Source organism: Nothobranchius furzeri, chromosome 2, assembly GCF_043380555.1.
Source record: "Nothobranchius furzeri strain GRZ-AD chromosome 2, NfurGRZ-RIMD1, whole genome shotgun sequence".
NCBI lineage: Eukaryota > Metazoa > Chordata > Actinopteri > Cyprinodontiformes > Nothobranchiidae > Nothobranchius > Nothobranchius furzeri.
The window spans coordinates 21,675,476-21,684,120 of NC_091742.1; the positions used below are offsets into that span (position 1 = coordinate 21,675,476).

At 43.2% G+C, this 8,645-nt stretch overlaps 1 long non-coding RNA gene across 1 annotated transcript; it reads left to right on the top strand.

The window, feature by feature from the left end:
- Positions 1–1,580: 1,580 nt before the first annotated feature.
- On the top strand, positions 1,581–4,651 carry LOC107378133 (uncharacterized). The gene is made up of 3 exons (XR_001572023.3): positions 1,581–3,312; positions 3,418–3,481; positions 3,926–4,651. It is a non-coding gene; the product is annotated as an uncharacterized lncRNA (long non-coding RNA).
- Positions 4,652–8,645: the final 3,994 nt, after the last annotated feature.

Here is an 8,645-nt window from a genome sequence, read left to right on the forward strand (position 1 = left end):
AGACGAGCCTGCCTCCCCTCTCTCTGAGCTGCCCCGCACACACTAACTGATTCAGGCAGAGCGCATGCGCCAGCTATCTGTTTCAAGTGTGTGCGGCACTGCACCCTCTGGAGGCAGAGATGAGAGTTGGCTCCGTTGTCACGGAGCAGCGCCGCACACACTCACTGAAACAGGAAGTTGGTGCATGCTCACTGCTGTCTGTCTTTACATCACCGACATACATGTTTTATTTCACATGTGCTGCACATGATGATGTTCTACAGTCTGTCTAATATACATAGAATGACTGTGTGAAAAATGTAGTCTTCTAAGTGGCTATAAACACACAGTGAAAATGCACTGGGGAGGCAGGCAGTACCCTGCCTCATTGATAGGGGCATTGCTGAGCCCCATAGACACCAGTACAAACTCCCTACAAACTAGGGGTTGTGTGAACTAGTCGACTAGTCGACTTCACGGCTCTGTAGTGACTTTTTATGCCTGTCATTGACTAGTCGCTGTCACATGGTAATGACTGACAAGATGCAGTCCTCGGAAAAGACAGCAGGTGATGAGCCCCTGCGTCGGGAGGCGGAGGCGACGCGCTGTGCCAGAGCGTCGGTACTGACACGGCGGTAAAACGGACATTTGACCAAACTGTGACCTTTTCCCTCTTGCAATGTTACCTTCCCCTCACCCCCACCCTAATCTTAACCAGTTTGCGCATGCAAAGCTCTGATCGTTGATGTGCTCCAGACATCTGCGTCCTGAGCACCGCCAAATCAGGTGTAACCACCTCAAAAACAAACTAAACACGCGATCGTGTCATGTTTTCTGTCTGTTATTTGTGCCTGATGCGTTTCGCTGCTGCGGAGCGAGGCACATCACCTGTTTTGTTCTCCGGTGACGCACCCCCAAAATTCCACTATCTCCGCTCTGGCACGAACTCCGCAGCTAAAACGGTCCCGTTGTAGTCGGCCGGCGAGCTGCGGCACTCCGCTGTTTTTGTGGTCGGTACATCTTAGAACTGCAGTTCAAAGGTAACTCATGAGGTGAATATAAATGAACCCAGGTAGCAGTTTTTCTTTAGGATTGAGAGGAGATGCAGGAAGATAATTAACAGGCAGGACAGAAAAATAGTCAAATAAAAACAAGTTAGTTTTTGCACCTGCTGGTTGCAACAAACAAACACCATTGAAGGTAATCAGAAGTGAGGAACAGAAAATGAAATAATTATTTTAATGTTTAGAGCAGCAGGAAAGGCTGCAGGCGCATCAGTAAGATTGCGGCTGCTGCGCAGGGGGAGGGGGGAGAGGACGGAAGTAGGATGCAGAAACTACCGTTGTTAAAAGAGACGTGTTAACTTAGAAAATGTGGGCGCAATTTTAATTGTCAAAAACTCCAGCGAACCTACCGACCCCATATCTATCTATCTATCTATCTATCTATATCTATATATATATACATATATATATATATATATATATATATGTATATGTGTATATATATATATATATTTATACCTTGAGCGGGTGCCCAGCTTCTCCTGTATCCTGCCTGAGAATAGCAGGTGGCTGGCTGTTCCCATTTCCCAGGGCAACTGGTCTGGCTTCGATGCGCGGCTGTAGTCATGCTGGTCAATGTTGGATCTCTGAGGCAGACCACAGAAACACAGCAGCTCTTTTTGTTGACGCTGCTTCACTTTTGAATCGCCCGACTGCATTTTTCACACTGAAAACGCCCGGGGAAACTCAGTTACCTTCGGGTTAGTATGTAGCTAATGTTCCCCTGATCTCTGGCTCCCGGAGAAGGGACCATCAACAACGGCGGACATGCAAATCTTTCACAGTGGTGGACCAACGAAGCCCCATATCCTCGGTCAGCTTACCTAGTCATTATTTTGTTACTGGCCTGAGGTGCCTTTACTTTGGCGTCGCTCTATCGCGTTTTTCTTGCTGAAAACGGCAGGAAAAACTCCGTTAGAATGTAGCTACTGTCCCGCATTTCGCCAACCAGGGAGCAAGAGCTGATGTAAAAGGTCAGATAAAAGACTCATTGGTTATGTAGGATATAAACTTTAATAGAGGCGGTTCAACAGGTAAGACTGTCATTATTTATAACTTTTACACAGAAACACGTATTAAAAATATTCTAAATATCCTTTTAAGAGAAAACAGTGTTACTCCATTGCGTTAAGTCGAGTGAATGTGTGGTAGATGAGAGAGAAAGTCCGGCGTTTCCCATTTTAAACTTAACCGGAGGGTCTAGGAGACTCATCCAGCGGAATTTTGAAAGGATCTTTCACTGCCCTGACATCAATGAGCACAGCGTGATTACATTCCTTTCACACCATACCTTCTTTTTCTTTTTTTTATCTCTCTCTCATTCCCTTATACTCAGCATTTGCCAGTCGCAAACAGAACAGACAACTTTGGTGCATTTTTGTGGATTTTCTGAGACCTCTAATCAAACTCTCAAACAAATGATCTCATCGTGTAATGGGATGGAGAGACGCAAGCAACAACAAAACAAACTTTTCTGTACCGCTGGAGCAATACCCAAACATTTACACCCCGGCGGAACACTTTAAATATTTACCGATCTTAGTAAAACAGTCGGGGATTATCTTGTATTGTGATAGCGCCGAGAAAAGACTCAAACTTTCCATATTCTTCGACTGATACAAGAGGGGAGATCAGATTGAAATCTCTTTGTACATAAACTACCCATTGACTCACTGTCTTCCTGTCGGAAGCTGCAATTAGCTCCCCGAGACAAAGTTCTCAGACATTTTAAATGGCTGAAAATAAATAAATGTGGCTATTGCTGTTAGGCTGAAGGCCCTGTTTCAATTACAGCCTAGGCTGTGGTCTGTGTCTCTCACTGAGCTGTTGGCTCCTCCGAGCCTTGCTTCTATGGAGACGTTTTAATTGCTGTGTTTTATTTGAGAGAGAAACAGTGAGGGGAAATGTTCTGTATTCATCTTGGCCTCCCACTACGCTTCAGTCATGACGTCCTGGGGTGATCTGTCTCTTTTGCGCAGGACAGCGTACAGTAAAGCTCAGAGCTGCCCAGACAATGCTTTCATTCTTCCCATCGAGAATGGAGATTTTCTTCCTCGGGACTGAAGTTTTTTTGTTTTCTCCCATTGAGCAGATTGATTTATGCGACATAACTTTTTACGACTCAAATTCCATCACCTTCGAGCGGTAAACTGAAATAGGGATTTGCTAAAAATCACAAGACTTTCAATAAAAACAGCATTTGACAAACTCTGCTCTGGATATTCATCGTTAGATTAGCGGTTGGCATCCGTTGGGCCTTATGTAACTGGTAAGTCGTTTGTGGCTCTTATTTTTAAGGATTCCATCCTTTTTTCAAACATTTCACCAAATCTGCTGAAGTCGGCTGTGTTTTTGATGGAGTGTACGATTTCAGACTCCTGAGTCGATTCCCGCTTTTTCCACATCCAGCTTATGGCAGCCACGTCGACGATCAAAAGGTAACGTCTGCTCGTGGAGACAACTGACAAGCGAAGACATCCAGATCTCAGTGTGTGTGTGTGTGTGTGTGTGTGTGTGTGTGTGCGTGTGTGTGTGTGTGTGTGTGTGTGTGTGTGTGTGTGTGTGTGTGTGTGTGTGTGTGTGTGTGTGTGTGTGTGTGTGTGTGTGTGTGTGCGTGCGTGAAGAAGTGGGTCACAGAGGGAGACCAAACACACACACACTTCACAATCTTCCTGCTGTCAGATCAGTACCCTCCATCAGCGTATCTCTATCACTGCCTCTCTGACTCTTTATTTGTTCTTCTTCCCCTCTGTCCTCGGGCGTCCCATCAATCATTCTCATTCAGAGCTTCAAATGTTTCCTTTGTCCCCTTCACCGCAGCAACACCATGAATTTTCTCTTAGATGTGATAATCTGATGATGGTTACTTTTTTTTTTTCCAGGAGTGCTGCAGTCTTTCTGCTTCTCTCCTCACCCCTAATGTGTGTCTTCAGCAGCGATGGTTGCACCTTTCACCCCTCCCATTTTCTCCAGAGGTTCCACGCAGACAGATGGTTTGAGTTGGAGGCCTGCCGCCACCCGCTAATATCATACATGCTTTTAATTTATCTCACATCTTAATGGATGGCAGAGTAGACGGGCAGCTTTGCACGCTGCTCAGCCAATCCTCTCACTCTGTTTATTGCCTTATTTATTTGACTGGTTCTATGGAACAAAGCAGTCGGTCCCTACGAATGAGGCGGAGGAGCCAGGACGGTTGGAACTCCTTTATCACCGCTCATGAATGTGACTCTTCAGACTGCATCCTCGATCCTCATACATCTCAAACATAGATTATCTGATATTTTCATCTCTTTAGACCTTTAAAGGAGACCTAGAATGTAAACCAACATTTTCCTTGTTGTTGTTGAATAAAGACAGCTTGGGTGGTCAAAAGTAGCATGCCAAAAAGTCTAAGCCGTGTGTGACCTAGGTTTTGTTCACAAAATTGAACACAGAACATGTGCCGAGGTACAAAAATATCAAAATATTTCTACGAGGTGCGAATATTAATTGTTTTTAAAGTCTGTTTGTTAAAAGGTCAGTAACACATGCAAGTGCACTTGTAATCAGTATTTTGGCAGTTAATTGCAACTTACTTTACATTTAATATTTCAGCCTAAAATCATAATTACATCCCCATCTTCGGGTTAAAACTTGGGTGGGGTGGGGTGGGGTAGGAGGGGGGGGGGTTGCTAATCATTGCCTCAGTGCCGCTAATGCAAACTATTAAAACTTTGCTGACATGTGAAATCAAAAGCCAAATGAGGCTTTTATTCACAGACGCTGTACTCACCTTCATGCTGCTACGGTCCGGGTGTATCATCAGATCGCTACACCTGCAGGCACCTCCCACTGAACGTCAACCTCGCTGCCAACGCCTCTGCTGAATTAACCACCATCATCTTAAAATTTGTATCATAACTCTGCCTTGTTTGGTAGCTTGTTAACTCACCCCACTGTTGGTCCTCTCTGCTCCAGACCTCTGGTCTCCATTTTATTCTCCTGTTGAGACCATACCGCCTGGCGTCCTCTGCTGCTACGGTCGTGTAATGACCCCCAGACAAATACCAGCATGTGTGAACCATCAACTTATATATATATATATATATATATATATATATGTATGTATGTATGTATATTGGACAATTCCTGTCCATAGGCTCGTATTATAAGTTTTTAATCTGAAGTGGGAGGTGGCCACCACCACCATTTTGATTGTGTCACACGTCTCGTCACGCCCAGACAATTTCATAAAAGGGAAAAGAGGAGGAGCTGAGGGTGGGGATGTAAGGATGGGATCAAATGACGACACCCGTCGAACTGAAGCGATGTAGCTACAAGCTAACCCAAAGCTAACACGGAGGTGGGAGCTAAGCTAACGGAGGTAGCTACCTAGCTACAACCGGAGCCAACTGTGCACAACACCAGAGCTTCTGAGACAGAGATGCGCCGATATGCCGCTGGGGAGAACCGGGTGGAGATCATCGGTTTCTATCCGAGAGCTCCACAAGCCGGCAGCCGCGCAGCAGACAGGTGCCACTATGGTCAGAGATGCGTCGAGCTGAGGCTGAGGGGAAGGGACCATACCGATAGTCGGAACCCAGCTCCACCAACATGATATATTTCAACTCATTTTCAAAAATGCAGCGTTATGTTAAATGCACTGGGTTTTACCCTATTCAATTTAAATTTCATGGTTAAACAGTACATATTAAAATGGTAGTTAGCAAGCTACTTTGATAAGCTCAGCTAACGCAAGAGCGGCAGTGAAATACATAAATATAATTTTATTACCGAAAAAAAGGAAGTGGCTCTTGGACACTCTATTATTGCAATTAATACCACAGCAAGTCATTTTGTCCAACAATTGCACAAATAATATCCAAAAAGAATGCACAAACAGCACAACTAATGGTCTAAGTTGAGAGACTGAAAATCACGGAACAGTTTTAAGGCAAGGCCGAGACTCAGGCTGAGGCTTTTCCTCTGCGCTAGCTCTGCGGTCACGTGGGTCTGATGCTCATTAATTATTCAGAATTTTAGGCATTTAATACACTTAAACAGAAGAGTGACAAAAAAATCCACCCCCCCTCACAGTTGTCATGAGTGTAAACTAGATCTATTACACTTAAAACATGTTTTGGTACCAGGCTGTAAACATGTTTATTTCTGCTGTGAAATTGGTATTTTTAACATGGGAGTCAATGAGGATCTGCTCGCTTCTGACACCAGCCCCTAGTGGATGAGGGTGGAACTGCAATTTTTGTCACTTCCTGTTTTGCTTCATATCCAGCCCCTAATTACGGGGGCTTGGTGTGAAGGCTTCAGGGGTGGCCTGATGGGGCCAAAGAAAATTTTGGATTGGCACACCAAATTGGTCCTTGTGGTAACTCTGGGAGAATTTAGCCTGTGAAGATGCGCTGCATTGCACCTTTATTCATTTTTAATAAAATAACAGTGCATATCCAAAACATTTAACTTCAATTTTACAAACACAAATATTTTAGGAAAAAACACTGCAGTTATTTAAAATGTTACCCCAAATTTAATTTAATTTTTTTTTTAGATTTATTCACGTGTGTTGCAGTGTTCACAAAATTTAAAAAAACTATGGAGATAAAAAAAACTTTTTTTAAATGGTGAGCAGCAGAAACATATTTATTATTTTTATTCTGATTATGTCTTTACTCATTAATTGTAATATTTTTGTTTTACAATTATGTATTGAATAAACAAGATTAATATATGGTTTGATTGAACATTAATATGATTAGTTAACACTGGCTTTTCCTGGGGGGGGGGCAGTAATTTTCTAGGGGTGGCCATGGCCACCCCTTGGGGGCGCCCTTGGAATGCTTAGACCTCGATTATAAGATGACCCAACATTTTGAAATGATTTTCAATGAAAAAAACTCATCCTATATTCAGGACAGTACGGTATTTATATTTTAAAGACTAAATTTTTCGTGAAAAGTCCATCAACTCTGCATCGGCTGAGGTACGTCCTTAAATTTGAAGCACATAAGCGGTAGTTTAACGTTATTGGTCAGTTCTGGGCAGTGCTCAGTTTCCTATTGCATGGAGCTCTGCGGGGCAGGGGGTGTGCTTAGCAAAAAAAAATTAAAATAAAAGACGCATTGCTTACCTTATATCACAGTACATGATATGATTGTCCCTTTTATGGATTTCTGAAAAATCATACATTATTTCTCAAAGAGGAAAACTCCGGTCAGCTACTTTAAGAAGTTAAAAGAAAAATGTCTCCAAGTTTCAGATTCAGCAGTGTTACCCAATAACAGTGGAGCTCGATCTGGCAATTGCATTTGCAGTATTGGGAGAACGTGAGACATATAGTAATATTCAAGTATTAATACTTGACTACTAAAAAGTATTTTTGATGAACAAAATAAGTCGAGTCTTAAATTCAAACACTATTGCAAAATTAAAAACACAAACAAGCCACGTAATCACTTGTGCACACACCCTCATCACACTTATGCATGCACACTCATACAGTACATGACCCACTACCCACCCTAATGGTAAATAGTAAAAAGGCGTTTTATTGAAACAACTGAATCAATAAAAAGATTCGATACATTTAATTAATTCATTAAAAGCCAAGCTAGATAGGAAGGTCTTGAGCCTCCTTTTAAAAACATCAACTGTTTCTGCAGCGCTGAGCTTGTCTGGCAGGCTGTTCCACATCGTCTGGTGTCACAGAAAAACATGAAATAACCGCAACATTTAGAAAACCCACTGTATCATAACATGTTATGCACTGACCTGGCTCCCTTTCACCCTCAAAGCTAATGAAATGTGTAACTATATGGTCAAACTCCCTGGATCATTTGACAAAGGAAAACAAGTAATTTCTGTTTAAACATTTGGACGTTATCTAATGAGCTTTGAAAGAAAAGCATCTGGACTTCTTTGAGTTGCTTGAAGACGTTTCATCTCTCATCCGAGAGGCTTCTTCAGTTCTAAGGTCAAATGGTGGAGAGTCCCAGATTCAAACCCAGTGGGAGTTTCCCCCCGAAGAGGGAACAAAAGACCCCCTGATGATCTTCTACATAAACACATGAGTCAAGGTGTGAGGGTGGGTGTGGGTCCTATTCAGCCAGAGTTTCAGGTGAGCTCATTGTGAAACCTGGCCCCACCCTATCATGTGAATTCCTGAGGTCAGATGGCCCAGGATATGCGTGGGCATTGAGGCATCTGGGAAGGGATCTCAAAACTGGATTATAGATGGCAGACAGTTGGTGTCGTAAACCACCGCCTCTGTTCAAAGATGGTTGCTCACAGTGGACATAAATGGCTTCCTTTACTCCTCTTTCAAACCATCTGTCCTCTCTGTCCAAAAAGTCAACGTTGGCATCCTCGAAAGAGTGACCTTTGTCCTTTAGATGCAAATGAACTGCTGAGTCCTGTCCTGTGGAGGTAGCTCTTCTATGAGTACGTTTACATGCAGCCAATATCCGGGTTATGATCGGGTTAAGGTCGGGATTTGGATTTCTGAGTTGATCAGAATAACCCGTTTACAAGCATAAATAGAAAGAGTTACCTCTAACTTGCATAACCCGATTTAACTGCGGACGTTGGGGTAGCGTCAGGACGCAT